A 23,611-nucleotide genomic window follows, 5' to 3' on the forward strand; every position below is an offset into this window, starting at 1 on the left:
AGCCCTCAGGAGGATTAAGACTTATCAGAGGTCAACACAGAGTCAAGAGCGGCTATCAGGCTTAGCAGTTCTGTCCATAGAAAAGGAAGTTCTGCACCAACTGAAAAGCACAGACACGTTTTATGATAATGTCATCACAACATTCACAAAACAAGAGAGACGACTAGGTTTCACGTTCAAGTAGACTCAAAGCAACCAAAAATCTTGTGGAGGGACTTAATGCACAGTTTTGTTAGTAGTAGAGCATACAGTGGACAATAGAAGAACGTCTCACAAACACGTAGCAAATAAGTTACTATCAATTTTTGATAGGCCTATGTGTACAATGTAATATGCATGATGCTGTAGCATTAGTGTCAGAGGTATTTCAAGTTGGCTTCTATGCTGAAGGGTGAAAAGTGTAACATGACAGAGAGTTTTCTGATACATACATAAGAGATCGAAGAGTTTTTTAACTGAATAGTGAGGGGTGATACATGAAATAGACGTGATTTCTACTAATCTATGTGCTTTGATCTAGGAAACTGAATAAAATAACAATTTTTACCCAAAAAATGCAAGAATGACACGTTTGTCTTCCTTTTTTAAAACGGATTATGCAATGTCATTGACCATAAATAAACTATTTCTATACATCTCAATAAGTTAATTGCAGCTTTAAAAATTATATTGATTTTTAAAATCTATAGATGTGATGTCACTAGTTATTTTGTGTTTCCTGAAGAGCCAAGGATTTGATATGGTACCGTACGCTCTGGTTAGAAGTTCTTCAATTTTCATGAGATTACACATAGGTAAGTCTATATGGTTACAGCTTGGTTATATTCCTTATATAATGATGCACTTTAAATTATACTTCCTACGCCCAGTAATTAGTACGTCCTACCTTGGACAGCATACCCACTTTTCAAAACCACCGCACGCCACTGCACTGCAGTGTATATAAAGTGAGATTAAATTAGTGTTCTTAGTGAGGATCTATATTCCCACGATTCTATTTGCACTAATATAAGTTGGAAAGTGAGTATACGTACAGCATGAATAGTGTGGGCAGTTTAATAAAAGAACCATTTTCTAGGAGAACATTAAAAGAAAATGTGAACATGAAAATTATAGGTCGTCGCATTCCAGTGCGAAATTTAACTCACAAGGCTTCGAGAAGGAAAAATTCCAGTTATGTCAGGCATTTCAACTGTAAAGTTTACGACGATAATAGTTAGATATGTGGTTGCGATGTAAGAAATGCTTTGTTTTGTTTTCCTTGCGTCTTATTTGAAAAATGATTATATCTGGAGAACCGAGCTCGATAGCTGCAGGCGCTTAAGTGAGGCCAGTATTCTGTATTCGTTGGATAGTGAGTTCGAATCCCAATGTTGGCAGCCTGAAGATGGCTTTCCGTGGTTTCCCATTTTCACACCAGGTAAATGCTGGGGCTGTACCGTAATTAAGGCCACGGCCGCTTCCATTCCTGTCTCATCGTCGCTATAAAACCTATCTGTTTCGATGCGACGTAAAGTAACTTGCGATATCTGGAGTACGAAAGGTGTGATGGATCTGAAAATCCAGGAGTGTTCTTGGAATTAGTTGATTCCATGAGCAGTTTATATATGTGCCGTTAAGGAACACATGACATCCAATAAGGTATTTAAGGGCACATCAAAAAACATCCAGAATGAATTGCTAGACTGTATGCTGGAAGTCTGCCGTGAAAAGATACCGGAGGAAGTACATAACACTACTATCGTGGCAGATGAAACTACTGACGTCGGTGAAGAGCTACAGTTGGCAATTGTTCAGATACGTATTAATTGGCCAAACACTTGAAAGAATTTGGGGATTTTTTAAATCCAGACGGACAAACCACAGATGCAATGTCTGAGTGCATACTGCAGCAGGTCAGTAGTATTTTTCGGGTTAATCCAGAGAAAATTAACGCCTAAACATACGATAGAGCATCTGTAATGAGTGGTGAAAGAGGCGGAGTTCAAAGGAAAATCAAAGCTAGCCAAATACATTCTCTGCTACACCCACCAGCTCAACCTCTTATTTGAACACGCGGCCCCTCAAAATCAAGCTACGCGCGTATTTTTCTGCAGCCAATCTGCATTTCCTGCATTCTTTTCCAGATCACCTCAACGTCAAACAACTTTGGAAAAGTGGTACCGGTAGTACAACGAATTCCAGGATGTTCATCAAGAAGCTTGAACTTAAAGTCTAGAACCGTGTTGCAATGCTTTCTGGACCTGCAAAAGTCGAAATCTGTAAGGACAGTTCAAGAAGCCCGTGGACTCAAGACACAATTTGGAGGATGAAGAGTTTTTATTTTGCCTGTCCTTCTTTCACAGAATAATGCTTCATGTGAATGTTTTTGTACTCCCAACTACAAGTAAAATCGACAGATCCAATCAAAATAGGTAATGCTGTTGGCATTTTTACGAAGGCTGTTGCTTCAGTTGCTTCAGTCAGGGATTATTTCGATAAAATAGTAAATTAAGTTTCTTCAGACATGCCACAAAGCAAAAGACGCAGAACGGAATCCTACAGGACGGCTGATGATAAGGATGTTTGTGATCGAATCACTGAAGAGTTAGGTCGTAGATTTGAGCCTGTTTGTTATTTAGAGGTTGCAAATTTATTCGATTCGATTAATTTTAGCGAATATTCGAAACGGTTCCCTGTAAAAGGGGTTAACGCCGTGTGTGACGTATACAGGCTCCCAGACAAGAATAGACTAATGACTGAGGTTAGCGTTCTGTATGAAAGAACTGATTTCAGAGAAACTGACGGTGCAATTCCCTTGCTTCAACTGATCCCGAAGAACAAACTGCAATATTCCTTCGTCCAAATAACAGAATTACTCAGGATTTTTATTACTATTCCAATGACCACTTCAGAAGCGGAAAGATGCATTTCGAGTCTTAAAAGAATTAAAATGTTCCTTCGAAGTACTATGTGTCAGGAACTGTTGAATGCATTAACGATGCTATCAATCGAGAAAACACTTGTCTCGGAAATAATGAACTTCAACCAAAAGGTGATCGACTAGTTTTGCAGCAAAAAAAAAAAAAAAAAAATCACCGTATGAACTTCGTATTGCGCCATTAGGTGAGTAAATTGTTGCTAATCTTTATCAACTACAACTATTTTATTTATTTTTCACCAACCTCAAATTTTCCAAATAAAAACAATAATTCTCGAATGAATATTTTATCTCGTAGAGAATTGTCGAAGTATTCATCTACTTCCAAATTAATATGTTTTTTCTTTGTTCTGAGTTATAAATTGTGAGAAAAAATTATTATTATTATTATTATTATTATTATTATTATTATTGTGCCGTATGTTTCCGGCAAATTCCCCGCCTCTTACGGGCTATGTCTTTGCTACCTGGTAGCCCCCTTTAAGATTTACGTTTTGCCTTATGTCTGCTATATTTTGCTTTTACGGTTTAATATTTCTTATTTATATATTTAGTATCTGCCTCTATAACTTTCTTCGGACGTGTTTTAAATATTTGATATTCTCCTTTCCCCCTTCCGCCGCGCAATTGCCTTGTGCAGGTTACCATGGCAAAGTGCCTCCCCCTCTTAGCTAACCAGTTGGGCTGGCCTTCCCCCTCCCACCCGTCTGCCGCTTTAAAAAAAACTCCGAACGGCTCTACTTCTAAATTGACGTTTTGGTAGATTTTGGCTCTGTCTGGTGGTTATGTGCCGAAGCATAGACATCCAACCAATCCCAATCTGCCATTTATATCGATTTATATCGGCAGAACACGATCTCGAAACCTAGTTGCTAACTCTAATATTTACATTCACAAAGTGGTTAACCTATCTCGCTCAGCGTGTATGGTATTCAGTACGGTTCGCCATCTTTTACATTTCCCTTCAGTAATTAGTGTGTTTTTCATATTGTTGGAGAGTTCCAGTGACTCTGAGATCAGTTGAATATTCCCTTTGTAGGCCATAACCTCTTTCCGTGCCAGCCGTTAGCGGTGAGTGATGTGTTATTTCCTCATCATTCTCTTTTATTCTTAATAAAATATTCTCTTTTCGTGTCAGATGTTAGTAAGTGTAGTTTTTGTGAAATTGTGTTCAATCCATATTCATTAGTTTTTCTGAGTACGATATTACATTTGACTAGGGCTGTTTACCGCGGTCGAATTGCATCAGCTCTTCTCGCGGGTGTAGCGCGCTGGCAACGGAGGAAAGGCGATGCTCATTTGTTTTGCGAAACTTCAATTTAGAAGTAAGGCCGTGCGGAGTTTTTATAGCTTTGCTGTGTCGAGCTGCGGGCCACGTCTGGGACTTTGACTTGTAGCCAGCGGCCTGACAATAACTCTGTGCTTGGAGTGAAAGCGGCTGGTTCGCTCGGGGTTTCGAACCCTTGACTGTCCATTGGTATTGGAGGTAAGAACTTCACTAAATAAAGTTTAGAGTTTCAGCGGGGGTAACGAAGAAAGGATATCGTTTTACGATTTGTGAAACCTTTGTTAACATGAGATGTTTGCATTACAGTGCCCTTTAAGTAAATGAACACGTCCTAGCACTTCGGAATTTGCTGCCACCTTGGGGTTAGTTGGGTTAAAATGTTTGAGTGTATCTTGCTTGTTCCCTGTTAAATTGGCCTTGAGCCGAGTTGTTTAATAACTCACCTCCCTTTCCTGAGTCGCAGACTAGCGACCTTGGGTTGATGTTCATGTTGATGCTTAACTACTTACCTTATGCCTTGCCTTAAGCAAATCGGGAGTAAAGCCTGGTTAGAGGCAGCTCCCATATGGTAATACCGTACCTCACTGTTTTAGGAGTTATTGTCACCCTACATGGATGATCCGTATTGTGGTGTTCATAATTATGGAAATTTGTGAACCCGTAGAGAAAATAAGTAAAGGTGTGAGTCTGTACGTGTTAGCGACTAGAGTCGCTGTGTGCACGAGCTGCCTTGAAAACTGAAGGGGGCATTGAAGAGATAAAACTCACTTTCATATTTTTATTGTAAATGTCATTTTTATATTATATATTTTTGGGCATGTGGCCCGGCCTTATGCACTTGTTCAACAGCTTGAGGCTGAAGTAAACTTTAAAACATGAATCTTTTACATTAATTGTACATATTAACATATCAAGGGAAAACCCAGCAAGGGGATTGTATCTGAAATAAATGTGTTAATTCTTTGAGAGGTACGCTATCTTTGACCAGGCCCAGGGCCGTACGCTTTTCCTCTTCCCTTCTCCTGTGTGAGAATGATAGAGAAACTACGTAGGGGTACAATTATTATTAACAAGTTTAAAGTATGAGTTGTTCATCATAGCAATATGTAGATTTAGAACAGCGTATTTAGCGTTTTTTGTAGCACGTAAGTCGATTTTTTTCACGAGCCGCCACTGCTAGAACTGAAAACCCAAAATCAAGAGCCTGCAATGTTCTTTGTAGTGTTTTGTGTGAAGGAAATAAAACTATTGTGTGTAAGAAAGCTTTTCTCACTTTATATGAGTAACACAAGAAAGAATACTACGTCTTATATCACTTCTGGTCGCAGGTGAGAATCCAAAAGAACATCGACGTAAGAGTAAAAATTGTAGAACTAAGGCTGTACCTGGAGAAACTGTAGAGAAAATACATGAACACATTACTATTTTCCTGTAAAGGAGGCTAAATATGCATATCGGGATATAAAATACCTCAATGCTGAGCTCACCGTTAAAATAATGCATTCTCTTTTTTGTACGAAACATTATTATTTAAAAAAATTAATGAAAACTTTGGTTACACATTCGGTAGGCCACAGAAAGATGTGTGTGCCACATGTGAAGAATTAGGCATTAAACTCAAAAGTAACTTCCTCAATGATAACGCAAAACGTGTTGCCGCAGAGTGATTGGTTCACAAAAACAGATCCAAAAAGTTTTATAAAAAGTTGAAAGATGTTGAAAATATGTGTAAAGATCGAGACGATGTTGCATGTATCTGTTTCGATTACATGCAGAACCTGCCACTTCGTCACATTCCTGTACAGGACGTGTTTCATTTTAGACAGTTTTGGGTGTATGTATTCTGCATGTATGACATGAAGAAAGGGACATCGGAGTTTCTTTTATACCAAAAAGGTTTAGAAAACAGAGGTCCAAACAAAGTTTGCACTTTTCTTCATGATTATATAAGAAATAATATACCAGAAGCAGCAACAGTGTTGTATCTATTTTCTGATGCTACCGGAGAACAAAACCGGAACAATACTGTAATTCGATATTTAATGACGCTCGTTTCCTCTGGACGATTTGAAAAAGTTATCCAGTACTACCCAGTAAAAGGTCATTCCTTCCTCCCTTGTGATCGCAATTGTGGCGTTATAAAGAGGCAGTTGAAACGTTCTGATCGTTTATACACATCCACAGAGTATGTCAAAATGTTCGTGGAGTCTAGTTCAAGCTGCAAATTTACAAGTGTCCTACACGAGGAATTCTTTTCAATTGCTTTTAAAAACTGGTGGAAAGGTTTTATCTATTGAGTCTTTAGGGAAGAATGTTCCTAAAGAAGAAAAGGAACAGTTTAGTATATAAAAATACGACATGTTTGAATGTAACAAAGACAACAAGGGGGTGCTGAAAACGTATGACGTTATCGACGGATTAAGATATTATACTTTTAAGTTGGAAAAATGCGAAGATAACCCATTCTCTACACAAAAGGCATACCCGTACCTGGAGAAATGCCAGATTAACTCTAAAAAGCGGATGACATTCAAAAACTTCAACAGTACATTCCAGGAGAACATACACCCATTTATGATGAAATCTGTGAGTGGCCAAACAAGGATGGAGACGAAGCTGATTAAAAGCATACCTGTAATGTAAAAACTTGTAAAACTAAGTAAATATTTTGCTTAAATATGCTTAAATATATACTTGTGTGTGTAGATTTTCAGTTTTGTAAAATTAAAATAGTTTAAGCTATTTTATATTTATTCCGAATGTTTTACTTTACCTTAGTTTTGAAAAGGGCACTAGTCCCCTTGTTTGTAGTTTTTTAACAACCTAACCTAAATTATAAAACAATTAAAAATGCATGAGAATATGTCTTTTTGCAATACGTATCTAGGAAAAAAGTTCTATCTTTGATACTAAAAATAGATTATCAAAATATTTTTTCTTGATTTCCCGAAAGTTCGAGTTTGCGGACTTACTCCCTTTTCAAAACCAGTGATTCAACTGTAAGAGGTAACAAAGAGGTTGTTAAGATGGTAAAAATAAGGTTGGCAGATGAGTTAAAGTTTAAAGATCTAGGGAAAGCGACAAATTTACTGTCAATAAAAATAAAACAGACAAAAAGGGTTATGTTAAGTCAAAATCTGTACATAGAAAAATTACTTGCTGATTTTTCCACGAGTGACTGTAAACCGAGTAAGACTATTTTATCAAGCGAGTATACAGCAGCTGAAAACGATGAGCAGGAATTCCATTGTACCATCCATCTCAGTGCAGTAGGAAGTTTGCTATATTCGTCAAGTAATACTAGACCTGACATTGCGTTTGCGCAGGCGCGGCTCCGTAATACGATCTGCAGAGCTGCAGAACCGCCACAATGAAAGATATACAGTAATATATAGCGTTTAGCGATCTCATCCTTCATATTGAGTGTTTATATCGAGCCAAAGATCGATACTGCTGGTGATCTGGCATCCCTGTTTAGAACTGTAAACGACAGAACATTAGGAGAGCACACTTAATCACAGCTTTCTTCCGATAGGTGGCTAAGGGTCGCCCATAAGGTTCTGTATGAACTGCACGCCTTGCAGTACGTCTGACCTATTCCCGTGACCATAGAGTTAGTAAATAATACACTAGACAGCGCCACCGTCCGTGAGAGAATCGCTGTAGCGAACGAGCATGTTATAATCTCAGCTGTTTGGGAAAAACTCCCTCCATTGTACTCATCAGTGTAAACAGAGAACTTATAAAACTGTGGATATTGAAACCAAACCAAACCAAACCCCATGGCACTACAGCCCTTGAAGGGCCTGGGCCTACCAAGCGACCGCTGCTCAGCCCGAAGGCCTGCAGATTACGAGGTGTCGTGTGGTCATCACGACGAATCCTCTCGGCCGTTATTCTTGGCTTTCTAGACCGGGGCCGCCATCTCACCGTCAGATAGCTCCTCAATTCTAATCACGTAGGCTGAGTGGACCTCGAACCAGCCCTCAGGTCCAGGTAAAAATCCCTGACCTGGCCGGGAATCGAACCCGGGGCCTCCGACTGTGGATATTGACATGGTTTAAAATTCTTACATGTCAACATTCTCAGATACTACAGTATAGTTGTGATGCTTCTGTTCAGTAGAAAGAAAGCCCAAATAGCTTAAATACAGGATGCATGCGTGATAAAAGGGGAGGGTTGTGATTAAGTAACACAATTCAATTTACTGTCCATGTTAAGTCTTAAATCAACGTACCAGTACCTTATGATTGGGGGTATGTATATTTTTCTGTCTTTTGTGTAAATTACCAGGACTTCAGCAAAATTCTATCCAATGGCCGAAAAAATTCTCTCGTACGAAGCGAATGAGCTAGTTCTTAGGCCTACAAGTATATACAGTAATAATGACTGTTTCTCCGTAATGGTAGTGAATTCTTCCGAGTTAGGTAGTCATAAAATTGAAAACAGAAACGCTAGTACCATCATATGATGTTCCCCCTCCATTAAGAAAGCCGGCTCCCAAAGATGTATGCAGGTCTCGGAACCTTTGTAAATATGAATGTTTCGATAGATCAACATTGTTTTTCGATAGTGGAAGAGGGGCTTTATTTTTTGTAACTTTTTAATTGTTGTTTTTTGTACAAGTCAGTTATTTATATTGTCGATATCCCTCGAAATCGGGGTCTTACAAATTGAGATGAACGTTTACCTGTATTATTTCGGTACATTTTCGAGAACTTCACACAGATAGGACATGGAGTAAAGCGTTTCCGCGGGGTTGGAGGACGGATTCAAACGAGCTCAGATTTAGATTTGTCTATTACACTTACTGCAATGGACTGGGCGTCACAGAGCAGAACCACCAACATTATTCAGCACGAGCCGCCACTGCGTTTGCGATAAGTAAAGTTAGCCAAAATTGTCAAAAACCTAAGTGATTGGAAAGAGATGAAGCATTTCATGAGATATCTATGTGCTACTAGAGATTTAAAGTTATGTTTTAAACATTGTGTAGAGTCTGTACAAGTATTCTGTGATGTGGATTGGGGAGGAGATACTGAGTCAAGAAGATCAGTGAGTGGGTATGTAACCACAGTGGCAGGGGGAGCAGTGTCTTGATTAACAAGAAACAGATTTACCATGGATGCTGAATATATGGCAATGGCCGAGGAACCTCGAGAAGTAACTTGGATGAAAGATTTGCTAACAGCGCTAGGGCTGCACAGATTTATGGATACACCTGGTTAAGTTTTTGCTGACAATGCAGCAGCAATTAAATTAAGAAAAAACGATAATATGAGTGAAATGTCAAAATATTGCCATGTGTCAGGGGTGGCTTTTTAGGTGAAGTAAGTGAAGTGCCACTTCACCATTTATTTTTACCAGAATGATTTTTTAAAATTTATTTTTCTTATAACATTTGTTGGTTTTGCGGAAAGAAAATGTTTTTGTACGGCGTTTAGAGCACCAAGAGCTCGCATCACTTGATGAAAACCAGGGGAAAGCCCCGGCTGTCGGCCACAGTACGGCGCGTGAGATTGAGTGAAGACGACAGATTCTGCAGCTGGCTCTATTTTCCCCGTACCGCTTGGCATTGGCGGTTGCCATGACAACCGTGACGTCACCCGCGTACTTTCCTCATAGCAGAATGTGCAAGTGAAGTTGCCGGGAGATCGGAATATTTCGTCTTCCCTGCATCATCCTATGTGAAGCACGAGTTCTTATGCATCGTGGTTCATTCGAAGTGTTGTGCTGTTTTATTTAAAAATGTATCCTGTTTATGACATAGTGTGTATTTTATTAGAAACACCATTTTTCACGTCGGAGAAACGAAGATCAGAATGAAGTTCTACGTTTTGGTCGCCCTACTGAATCACTGCAAATTTGTGCTACAAAAGAAGTGAAATATTCCGGTAAATCTTACAATCTTAGTTTCAAACGATCGTGGTTTAAGGAATTTCCATGGTTGTGCTCTTCTCCAGCTCTGCAGAAGTTGTTTTGTTGGCCCTGCTTGATTTTTAGCAATAACAATAGCGTTTAGAATAAAGAAGGATTTTCAGCCCTTTTGAACATAGCACGTTCTTTACATATGCACTCAGACTCTGCAGGACATTTTAAATTCTAGCTAGATATGAAGACTCTGGAAAGAAACCAAAATATGATCTCTGATGTCCCGAAGGAAAATGCTAGACTGTATATTGCACAGTTCAGTGAAGATGTACGTTTAAATGGGCTTTTTCTTCAGTTGGTAATTGATGCAGTGCTCTATTTAAGTAAGCAAGAACTAGCTTTTCGTGGTCATGACGAAACATGAAATTCAATACATCGTGGTAATTTTAAGGAATTGTTAACATTGCTGGTATCAAGGAGTTCTGCAGAAATACAAAACCAGTATTCTAAGATAAAATGTGTGTTTAGTGCTTTTTAGCGTGCTGGATCCTCCGCCAGTCACAGGTACGAGGTACGAGTACAAAACAACCAAAAACGACACTTAGTTCCTAAATCTGTCGCTCGAAACCGGACGGGTTGTAGCTCTAGCCATGACCACCTCTCCTCTGCTCGGTTGGCCGGTTGACCTCAGATGTTCAGAAACTTAATAAAACATGCTGTACCGCATGCAAGTAAATCTTGTGCATGTTTGTTGCTATGTGTGAAAGAAAGTAAAGTTAAAGATATTTCATTTGAGGAGTTTCATTGTAAAATATTGCAACTGAAACCAAGCGTCCCTCTTACATGTGCTATGGTAAAATTCAAAAAATGCGTTAGGTTGTTTTCTGGTATCCCTAAGATCAAGAAAATATCATTAGCATAATTTTCTCAACTTTTCAAATCCCAAGACTGAAGAGGTTAAGGTACAGCCTGGTGTGAAAATGGGAAACCACGGAAAACCATCTTCAGGGCTGCCGACAGTGGCGTTCAAACCTACAATCTCCCGGATGCAAGCTCACAGCTGCGGGCCCCTAACCGCACGAGCAACTCGCCCAGTGTTTAAAATTCCAATGCAAGGTATGAATGAAATGTAATCTGAAACTACAGTATATAGGCTATATTGAAATTAAAATTTAAACATGTTTGAGTCAAAATATTCATGTTATTCATACACTGAATACATAAAAAAGTAAGACTTTTATGTTTTGTTCAGCCCCCTTCCTGACAGCAACAATTGAATAATTTCAAAGCTCTTACTGAACAATAAGTCGTAATCTCAAGATTAACATTAGAAGACAAAAGTATTATGGGGGTTCTGCTATGTATCTACTAGCTATGGATAATCAAATTTGTAACTATTATTCCTAACAGTTAAAGAACATCCGTTGGACTACTCCATCTCTCCGCAGTTTCATTTCACATTATTTTGGCAAATATAAACGAAAGCAACCCTTAAAGTTAATCATTTTAACGATATTAACTTGTGTAACATTCTCAATACCTCTAAATTATGATAAAACGGCATTCAAAGTCAATATCTTTTCCATAGAGGAGTACCGGTATGTATTTCTACGGCAAAAACTTAGGTCGCCAGCGCCACGTGTCGAGCTATGAAACTACGCCAATTACAGTGCGTGGACTTTATGGTTTTTCGTGACTGGACGATAACACATGAGTCCAACCACACCTTTCAAGAAGAAGAAGAAGAAGAAGAAGAAGAAGAAGACTTTATGGTCAATGCCGGTAAGGAGCTAGCGAGTGCGACGTATTAAGCCGGCCGTGGACTTCATATGGCCATACCTTAAACAAATCCAAATCTTTCAAGGCTTGCACCAGGATGAAATCATGGCCGTCTTGTTATCGCACAATGTTCTTGACGACTTAATACGAGATCACTGCACTCTAAATTGATAAATTTGAACTGACATTATTTCTTGCACCGCCGTCTCAATCTCTATATACTGCCTGCTCTGTGCCACGAGAATTGCGTTTACAGCGATATTGCAGATGGTAGCACTTACCGCACCCAGAGAACATGTTTGTTAGATGAGAGTTGGTCCGTAACATCAATATAAAATGAAAAATAATCTTTAACATGTTACTAATTGAGAGAATACAGAAACTAACATTCGACATTTGAGCTTGGCTTAAGATATAGAAACGTAAAATAATACAGTAGATATTATATTAGGATCATCCCATGCTGCATGGTACATGCCAATTCCAGAATTTTCTCGAAACGAATAACGGAGCACCTTTTCCGTACTTTTCTTACTGTTATTTACCAGCAGTGGGCGCAAAAAAAAATTCTATCACTATTTCGCTGACCCTTCGTTTATGACCAGTTTTCAGGATACATTTTATAGCACATAATGCAGTGCGTGCGTTCGTCATGTCATTAAATCCACCACCCAATCTCACTGAACTAAATAGATCTATTGCGTCTCCAGAAAATCATCTAGCGAGAACATAAAATAACCGATTTTGTAACAGATAAGAGACACATTCCACTATAGATTTCACAGTTAGCGAGACAGCATCTGCCGTCTCATTAGTGAGACCCTTCAGTTTTTCACGTTTTGATTCCAACCGAATTATTTTAACGTACTTGATGAAATCATCATTCAACCATTGTAGTTATTTTATCTGCTGGTGAATAGAAATGCACAAAATCTAGATTGTTTTTCCGAAAGGCATTACAGTAATCATTTCTGAACTACAAGGGATAGATCGGAGACTCCTAAGCCTTTAACGAGGAAGTAGGCAGCAGGACTAGATAACTTCTCTGAAAGTCGGATTACAAGAAAACACAACAGTTTATTCTCGAGAGCGTGAGATTTTACAATATCTGTGCCGCATACACTTTCAACATTGACCACACAAGCAAACTTGTCACTGGTTCGGTTCTAGAGGAGCCGTACCTAATTAGCCATTTAATCAGCGATCAGTTACACTCCTGTCAGTTGGTCTGAGAGTTTTACATTCTGTTCTAAGTCTTTCCTTGGGATATCCCGACAAATACAATCAACATTTTCTATTTACGCTACCTGTCCAGAGTATTTCGTGACGGAGCTGACACAAGACCAGGAGTTCTGCCATATTCATAACCGTTTGGGATACCATTCCCCACGCCACGTAGTAGCGCGTGATTTGTTCTGACTGCCCGGATTTTGGCTTGCAAAAATTTTGGATTTGATTTTTAAAAATGGTCGTTTTTCCATTATATTTGGCTGCTTCCTTTACTTTTTTCAAACGATCAATTTCTGGGTTGTCGTCGAATTGTCTCTGTAGTCTTTTAACTTTATAATGGTTAGTCATCAGCTGTTATCGCAGTCTCAGAATTCTTGATCGTAGCCTCTAATGTCTGATTTTCTGACCTATGCTGTCATTCTTACTCGTTAGAATATTGACTTCGATTGATACTATTTCCTGCGGTTGAAGAGCATGTTTCATCACAGATTTCTTCCGAAGAAATATCTTGTCGCTGTCTGGTCTTTCGTGGAGCTATTTTTCTGGTTTGAAGGTAATGGGGATAATTCGAAGACCGACTAGGCACGCTCTCTGGCTTCAATATATTTTTATTTTAGTTTTATTTTTTACCTCCATCTCTAAAATTGAGGCTTCAAACACGGGAATAATCGGATGGAATCCATTGATTACCCTTGGTTTATCCTTGCCTTGATATAGCGTTAAGCCAATTTTACCAAAGTTCTTTTACTTGGGTGGATAACAGGAATCCTCACACCTGAAGAATTTGGATTTCCTGCTTTCATATACAGAGAAGAACACAACAATTAATCATTTTACAACCAGGGACACACACATAAATGCTTGATGCAAACGCACTGGAACACAATAACGTGGGTACGGAGATAAGTTTGGGTGCGTTAGCTGGCGCCCCTAGCGGAGGTTCGTGACACTAAGAGCTCACGCTGAGAAGCACGTTAACCGCATAGCATAGAGCAGGCAGTATATAGGATTGAGACGGCGGTGATTTCTTGTAGGTACTTCAGCTCCATATCATCTCCGTTGGTTGCGTTCTTCCATGCATTTATCCCTGATAAAATTTAATCGTTGAAACATTGTTCAACTAGCACTGCTCGAAATTTTTAGTACCATAGTGTCGAAGAAATATCTTGTGTGACATTCTGATTCATTGTAATAGAGAAACTACAATATTCAGGTATATTATAGTGCTTTTCATGATAAGATTGAAGATTGAAGTGAAATACATCATTCTGTCACATATTCTCACTTATTCCAACATTTAGGTCTACAAGAAACAGAAGTATGGCATTTTGGAACATTTTTGGAGATCATTGTGGGATGAGCAATTCATGCCTGACTGGCGAGGTAAGACTTCCACTTTTATAATGACCTGAAACTTACTCGTTCTAGTAGGCTACGTCAATTGAAACATAGGTGATTAGGTCTCTCATTGTCATTTAGTGTGCCATATAGGGTCCAGTAGTACCTTCGTACTCAGTGAAGGTTATAAACAGGATATTGTGCTAGTGCAAGTAAGGCACGGAGAAAAATAAGGTGATAAGGGTGACCGAGTAGGCCGTGCGGTTAGGGTCGCGCAGCTGTAAGCTTGCATTCGGAAGATAGTGGGTTCGAATCCCACTGTTGGTAGCACTGAAGGTGGTTTACCATGGTTCCCATTTTCACGCCAGTCAAATGCTGGGACTGTACCTAAGGCCACGGTCACTTACTTCCCACTTTCCCACTCCTGGCCCTCTCCTTTCCCAACGTCGCCATATGACCTATCAATGTCGGTGCGACGTAAAGCAGATTTTAAAAAATAAACGCAGTTAAGAGTACCGGTATTTAGACTACCTTTAGAATTTGAAACTATTATAGACAAAATCGAACATCAGTGGAAGGATGTAGTTTTCAGAAGTTTCTAAATGGCATGAAACGCTACAGTAAAACATCCCAAATTAGGGTTAGTGTCCTTTTATTCTTTCGGCCCAAATTTGCCTCATTTAAATGTACAGTCGATGTCCAGCATGAGTTCTGTCAGGTTAAAATCGTTAAAACCCAACCAAGAAAGAAACTGAAAACTACAACGAAACGCTGGCAGCAAGAAGTGAGTTGGCTGGAAAATTTGTAATGTCCAATAATGGACCATTTATATTGGTATTATAACTAGAACCTTGTCAGCTATTTTGAGCGTAAGGTTTGGACTAAGCCCTGTTTGAAAATGTTTTTGAGGAGGTCCCTTTGGAAGTGTTTGTGCAATCTCTTGTTAATACAGAGTTTGTAGTGAAAGCCGTGTACTGATAGTCTGGTTATTACATGTCTTTGTTACTGGTATTATCTGATCCAGGACTTCTCCACCATAGCCAACGAGCTGTAGAATTTCAGCTGTACTTCGTCTCTCTTCATACTTCGTTTCCTCAGTAGCTCTTGACATGGCCCTGTTGATAGTAGGTGATATTGGAACCCGATGTCCTTTCTGAAGTACAGTAGGTTCCTTCCATCATCTCTTATATAAGTCGTTATGGTTATGTCTTCCCCACTCCCGTTGTTCTTTTCATGTAGGATTGCCTTCATTTTTTAAATTTTGGTTAGTTTATCTATTTTTAACTTTTCCCAAACCGTAGATAATGATCGGCGCTATTGCACTTCTGAATAGTGTTATTGCCGAGCCGATAGACAGATTTCTAATGTTCTTAAAGTAGTACATTGACCTAATTGGCGCCGCCGTTCTTTCTTCTATGTGAAGATTACAGTAGCGTAGCCAGGATCGGCCACTTATATCTACCGCCTGACAATGTGCAGCCACTCGGAACAACTTGGCTAAGTTCGGTCTGTCGCTTACGAAATACAATATGGCCGGCAGATAAGCAGCTGACGGTAGTCAGCGAGCTAATCATTCGACAATCACACACCAGTTAGCAGTTAAGCTCCCTACTTCGTCAACTTTCAAATGCGCAAAGTTCGTAGCAATTAAGTATTTTCATCTTAAACTCCTCATATCCCACACTGATATTTACAAATCTTGATTTCTACACTACTTTCTCAAATCGAGCATGCAACTCCAGTATGCCAAGGTTTTTGAAAGGAGGTACATAAATAAATAGTTGCTACATTACGGCCGCGTAATATATTCCATAAACAGAAATTGTGGCTCTTTTTTGGTTTTGCCGTTAAGATTTCACTGAAGTTTTAAAACCTTCCTCTTGAGAGGTTTCTTATTGAGTTTTATAAATCGCTCGCACTTCTGTAAATGATTTGTGACAATGTTACTTAAAAGTGGCTTTAGAAATATTTCTAAAAAGAGCTGTGGAAGCCTTTCATTCAAGAGTTACATTTTATTTCTCTTGCAAATTTGTCTTTATAAGATTGGAGCAGTTTAGCAATTTATTTCGAGGAAGGTATCGCACAGCTGCAGAGACAATATTGTAAAATCCAATACAAAATATGACTAGGGTCATAACTGAGAAGCAGTGACCTTTCATTATCAGAAGGTTATCAGACGGATGTATTATTTTAAAATACCAAGTTCCCTACATAACGTTTCAAACATTAAAATATTAACCTGGTATTTATCGGTTACTATTCGAAGAACTTTGTAAACCACCGAGCGAGTTGGCCGTGCGAATAGGAACTCGCAGCAGTGAGCTTGTATTGTATTGGACCCCACTGTCGGCAGCACTGAAGATGGTTTTTTGTTGTTTCACATTTTCACATGAGGCAAATGCTGATGTGGTACCTTAATTAAGGCCACGGCCGCTTCCTCCCCACTTCTAGCCATTTCCTATCCCATCGTCCCCAAAAGATCTATTTGTGTCGGTGCGACGTTAAAATACTTGTAAAAACTTGAAAACCATGTTCTTCTACTGCTTCAATGGCATCCAATGTAAATTTTGTTAGCTGCTTACCAGTTAGCGAATAAGTGAAATAAAACCGGCAGACTATTCTATAAAACATTGGCAAGCCCTTGCATAGAATACACAATAGTTTGTTAGCCAGCTTCACTTCAACGCCCAGTGCATCTCCGTTGGCATCTCTCATACCGAAATATGTCTCAAGTTTCTATCATATTGTAGTAATATTTGATACTTGTATCCCATTGCTATCGGAACGTTCACAAGTACAAAAGCCATAACAAATGTACTAATTAGACAATTGTAATGATAGCACTGCGTAATATTTGGGCACTGATAGGATAGATCCAAATCTTTTATGCTATTCACTGGCCTATCAAGCCTCATATTCCATTACTATCTTAACGCTCGCCAGTAGAACATAGCCGCCAGATCTCACCCGAGAGCAGCCGAGTGGCTTCACATTGTCAGGCGTTAGACACAAATACAGTAGAGATAATACGCGACACTGAGCGAGATATCGAGGGACAGCTACTGGAGCTCACTCTAGCGGATAGACCTGAACAGTACTGATTCTCTCATAAGAGCACGTGTATTTTTGTGTGAAATTTTTGGTGTTATTTATGCGTTTTCAGTGAGTTGACATAAAAAATAGTAGTGTGTGTCATTCCTTGATATCTCCTCTCATCATGTGGGGAAAGGTATGTGCTGTGTTTGGCTGCAGTAATTACGAAGTAGAGAAAAATGCGCGGTCGTTCTTCAGGTTCCCTCGTGACAAGAACATGTAAGTAATATTATGTTTGCATATATATTCTTCCAGTGACAAAGAGATTTTTATAGTACTTCATAATCTTCTGACCTGCTCGACCCATATTTTAACTGGCTTAACATGTAATACGCATATTTTATTGTATAGTGCCGCAGTTAACCTTCAATACCGATGTGTTGTTGTAGGTGTGATCTGTGGGTTTTGAAATGTCACAGAAGTGATTTGGATAAGGTGAACAAGAAAGAAGGGGCGTTACGCTTATATAAGAATTATAAGATCTGTTCAGATCATTTCCAGGCCAGCGACTTTAAATATCCTCCACTATACACTCAAGGGTATGTTACACTTTTACTCTAATTGTACGTAAATATTCTTCAAAGCATCACTATCGACAATATTTTCACACTTTTCTTTCTTTTATCCCTCTTCTCAGATTAAAGCTGGAATTTTATAGATTATCTTTCTGTTAGTAGGCTTCATGTTAAGAGGAAAATTGTCCAGCTATTAAACGTTAATTCGCCGGGCTGAGTGGCTCAGACGGTTAAGGCGTGGACCTTCTGACCCCAACTTGGCAGGTTCGATCCTGGTGGTATTTGAAGGTGCTCAAATACGTCAGCCTCGTGTCAGTAGATTTATTGGCACGTAAAAGAATTCCTGCGGGACTAAATTCCGTCACCTCGGCGTCTCCGAAAACCGTAAAAGAGTAGCTAGTTAGTGGGACGTAAAACAAATACATTATTATTAAATGTTAATTCATTGCATCATATATGTAAGGAATATCTTTCTGTTAGTAGGCTTCATGTTAAGAGGAAAATTGTCCAGCTATTAAATGTTAATTCATTACATCATATGTGTAAGGAATGTGCCGATATTTTTATTGACAGGTGTCTTAATGTGATGATACAACGTTTTTAAATGAGAAAAAAGACAAATCCAACCGTAAGAGTTCAGACAGGAAAGTTGCAAAAGTAATGCATAAATGGAAGATAAAGCCATTTCACAGCAGTCCATTTCACTTCTTGTTTATATGTCTAATTTCAGTCTTTGAATAATAACCTTTTAAATAATTCTTCATTCATATATCCAGAATTGCTTTAGCAACTTCGAAGTTAATATCTCAATAACACTTTCTTTCTAGACGTAATTTATTTATCCATTTCCGTATATACATTTCCATTGATATTTGAATTTAGTGCGATTTGTTCAGGTCAAGTCACTAGGAGCGCCACCGTCGAATTTTCTCCCATTTTAGCAAGGCGAAATTCGTAAGTGTCGCGTATTATCTCTACTGCATTTGTTAGACGTAAGTGGATCGGCCGATTGGGGGGAGGGGGGCATAGTTACAAGATGATGATGATGATAGAACACAATGAAGAAGCTTGTGCGTGTGTGGTGCGCGTATGCAAAACTTGTCATTATAAGGATACTGATACAAATGAGTTATGTTGATATTCATATTTCGGTACCGGTATACTACATAATATTACATTAAAATACAGAAGAAAATTTCGATCAAGGTAAACAGTTTTACATCTAATGGTTTGTTCAGTTTACAATCTAAAATTCAACTTTCGTGGCTTCTTACGAAATATATTCAATAGATCTGTTAGTTCTGCAATTATGTCTGAATGTTTCCGTTTATTTTCTTTTTGTAAAATTTCCATTGTGGGGGAGAGTTCTAGCCCTCTAGTACCCCCCGTTGGCTATGCCACTGGAAGATTATATGACGATGCTGTTTTTTGCAATGTAACCCCTAGGTATTTGAATTTGTTTACTCTATCTCACAGTAGCGGCCGGCCCTTTAGGACTCCAGAACAGTGTCTTCCCAAGAGAAAGAAAAGAGTTTCTTTTATATTCTCTCGCCATTTTACGTCAAAAATTGGACTCGACTAATGCTGAGAAAATTGCATTTCATTGTAAACTGCAAATTCTCATCAATAAGAAAGACTGTTCGGCAATATGAAACTTAGGTGATTGACGTTTAGCGCGCAGTTCACTGGTAAATGTTTTAGGTTGAATATACTGAGTTACGGACTCTCGAGGAGGGGCGCACAGGTGGACGGTGTCGGTGGGGTGATTGTTTGTTGTTATGTGCTTTACGTCGCATCGACAAAGATAGGTCTTATGGCGACGATGGGACAGGGAAGGGCTAGGAGTGGGAAGGAAGCGGCCGTGGCCTTAATTAAGGCACAGCCCCAGCATTTGCCTGGTGTGAAAATGGGAAACCACGGAAAACCATCTTCAGGGCTGCCGACAGTGGGGTTCGAACCCACGATCTCCCGAATACTGGATACTGGCCGCAATTAAGCGACTGCAGCTATCGAGCTCGGTCGGTGGGGTGAAAGGTGCGGGAAGATACTTTAAGCTCGGCAGAGTCAATTGGCAGAGATCGTGGCAGTAAAGATGTCCTTAAAACCCCTCTACGAGGATGCGCCAGCCAAATCCTCAAGGTTGCATGTAATAAAATTAAACAATTCATGGCCTTGCTTGCCTTATTCTTTATATTTGAAGAAGAAAAATAATAATTATATTGACATGTAACATTTGAGACCAGGAATTTTGATTCAAATTGCAAAGGTGAAGTAACATTTGCCCCCTGGCTTGCATACCTAGTTTCGTAAGGGTTGGCAGCAGTGAAGACTTAAATGAGTAGGCTTTAGTGGCTTGTGAGGGTAGCTACTCTTAAGTAGGACGAAAGCATGCACTCGAAGACGGAAAATTATTTGTGGTGCTAGTTATTACTGTTCTCAGATGGTGACATGTTCTATTTGTACAAGCGAGGATTTCTCAAGCTTTGTGTTCAAAGGGATAGAAGATAATGTTTTAAAAAAATGAATACAGCTCTCTGGGATTCATGTTTTCCTTTATGATGTATACGTAATTTCCACATCAGATTCTCAGTGACGGTATGCTTTAAATATAATCAACATTGTACACTCACCGAGGTCATGCGATAGCGGAGCACTGATGCGCAGGTGTGTTGTCTGCGCACCACACGCTTTCTGTACCAGCGGCAGTTGTATAGGAGAACTTGTGAGCAGTGGATGTGCATGTGATAGGTGTAACATGGAACGTCGTCGTGAGCTGACACCTTTCGAACGGGGTATGCGGGTCAGTGCCCGACGGATCGGAAGTGCGATTTCGGAAGTGGAAGCATACATACATACATACATACATACATACATACATACATACATACATACATATCTTTATTGCCCACCCTAGTGTACACCATCGGCTTACAGGCAATAAAGACAGACAGAGCGAAACAAAGGAAAACAAGCAATAATAGCAACTACATTTCTTTTAAAACTACTTAACTACATTAACTACCTCTACATCTACTCAGTATCATCCCACACGTACGCGGATAGCCAGCACACATGCAGGACGATACCGCACTACTAACTATCCAAAGCCCAACCCCCTGACTACCACCTAAAAAGAATAATAAAAAATTAATTAGACTGGTCGCTGCAACAGCCCTGGCATGGAACACACGCCCACCAACCCGTCTACAGCAGCCACCAGCCTTGCCACGTGAGAACTGGTGTCGTATCTCACCGACCCTCGCTGACAAACACTGTATTCCTTTCCTTATCATGTGTTACAAGCCACCCTGGCTGAAACCAGACCCAACAGGTGGCCTGCAACACACTTCCGCTATGTACGTCACACATACACTCTACACTCTACCTTGATGGCTGACGGACGTGCGTGAGATCAGCTCCTCAGTCAAAGTGAATTAGCAGGTGTTATTTCCTAGTAACATATATCAAACGTTGTGTTAAAGTGTGCAAACATAGTTTGAAAGTGTTTAAAGTGAAAGTGTCTCCCTGTTGTGGTCATATTTTTATCAGTTCATTAAAATATTCCATTGTAAAACAAGATGACCAGGAGTAACAAGCGCAACAGCAAGGAAGCGAACGGTAGTGCCAACCTCGTGGAAGAGACCGTCACGAGGATCCTGAATGAGACTCTCAGCTCGGGTAAGTTTCTGGACAGAATTATAGAGGCTATATCGGAGCGAGTGACCACACTTGTCGTTAAGGAACTAGAGAAATCTCTCCAGTTCAATGCTGAACTTGTAGCGGATTTAAAGAAGAAACTTGAGTGTCGGGACAAGGAAATCCAGGCACTTAGGTCAGAATTCGAAGCTAGAAGCGACTCTCTCGAACAATATAGTAGGAGAAATAACCTTAGAATCTTTGGAGTGCAGGAGAGCTCACAAGAAAATACTGACGAACTTGCTGTAAACGTCTTCAGAGATATAGGCGTGAATATAAACATCAATGATATTGATAGAAGTCACCGTGTTGGGCCTAAATCAGTAGGGAAAACTCGGCCTATCATTGTCAAGTTTACTTCCTATCGTACACGACAAGAAGTATTCCGTAACAAAAGGAGACTAAAAGGCACCCATGTTACCATCCGCGAAGATCTCACGTCCGTTAGACTCTCCATACTGAAGGCTGCCATTCACCGTTTCCATGTAGCGAACTGTTGGACTGCAGACGGCGATATCATCATTAAGAAACCCGATGGGGGCAAAGTGCGCATTAACCGGCTGTGTGACTTACCGGAGGATAGAGATAGCAACTAAACGGACAATTCACTTGACTGTTCTGATCTCTATTTACTATAAGTAGTATAATACAGGGATTCTGCGGCCACCGCCACCTCCGGCTCCCAGTGGCCACCTCCACCTCAGCCAGAGGCCTCTTCCAGTACTGCCAACTTAACCTAACTAGCGCGACAGTACTGCCAACTTAACCTAACTAGCGCGAAATTTGAATTTGTAAACAAAGCCACGTGCTTTTTGACAGCTGTCATCGACAACAACGCATCGCTAACCTCAGTACTACCATCTTGACGGGCCTAAACCTCACTAGTGCCAACTTAACCTAATTAGCATGAGGTAAACAAAGCCACTTGTTTTTTGACAGCCACGTGCTTTTTGACAGATTTGTAAACAAAGCCACGTGCTTTTTGACAGACAACAACGCATCGCAAACCTCAGTACTGCTATCTTGATGGACCTAAACCTTAGTGGTACCAACTTAACCTCACTAGCGCGAGGTAAACAAAGCCACGTGCTTTTTGACAGCTACGTGCTGTTTTGAGAGCTGTCATCCGCCATCTTTAAACCACAAAGCACTGTGCTGCCCTCTATATCGCAGTAGCTGCAAAATTCGTCACCTGTCATCGACAGTGCTGCCATCTTGACGGGTCTAAACCTTAGTGCTACCAACTTAACCTAACTAGCGCGAGGTAAACAAAGCCACGTGCGGCTGTCATCCGCCATCTTTGAGCACAGTGCTGCCCTCTTTAGCTACTTACCTTTGAAATGTGGTGGCGGATAATTTGAAAAATGCTTTTTTGACAGCAGCCATATTGCATCGCAAACCTCAGTGCTGCCCTCTTTAGCTAGATACCTGTGGTAGCAGACAATTCCACGTGACAGCAGCCATCTTTAATCAAGAGAGCACCGTGCTGCCCTCTATGTGGTGACGGCAAATTCCACGTGCTCTTGTTTGGAAACAAACCCACGTGCTTTTTTTGACAGCTACCATCCACCATCTTTAATCAACAGAGCACAGTGCTGTACTCTTTAGCTAGATACCTTTGAAATGTGGTGGCGGCAATTTGAAAAATTCTTGTTGGGAAACAAAGCCGCGTGCTTTTTTTTGACAGCTGTCATCCGCCATCTTTAATCAACAGAGCACTGTGCTGCGGGCAATTTCGTTAGCTGTCATCCGCCATCTTTAATCTAGAGAGAACAGTGCTGCACTCTATGTGGTGGCGGTAAATTCTATGTGCTTTACAAACCTATGTGCTTTTCTGACAGCTGTCATCCGCCATCTTTAATCCAGAGAGAACAGTGCTGC

General features: G+C 39.9%; 1 protein-coding gene across 1 annotated transcript in view; it reads left to right on the plus strand.

The window, feature by feature from the left end:
* The first annotated feature begins 4,274 nt into the window (after positions 1 to 4,274).
* LOC136872761 (uncharacterized) overlaps positions 4,275 to 23,611 on the plus strand; it is a 92,477-nt gene continuing 73,140 nt past the window's right edge. The window contains exon 1 of the mRNA XM_067146591.2: positions 4,275 to 4,406. The gene's annotated coding sequence lies outside the window, so the exon portion shown is untranslated. The remainder of the gene's footprint in view (positions 4,407 to 23,611) is intronic.

The sequence above is a fragment of the Anabrus simplex genome, chromosome 4, assembly GCF_040414725.1.
Source record: "Anabrus simplex isolate iqAnaSimp1 chromosome 4, ASM4041472v1, whole genome shotgun sequence".
Classification (NCBI taxonomy): domain Eukaryota; kingdom Metazoa; phylum Arthropoda; class Insecta; order Orthoptera; family Tettigoniidae; genus Anabrus; species Anabrus simplex.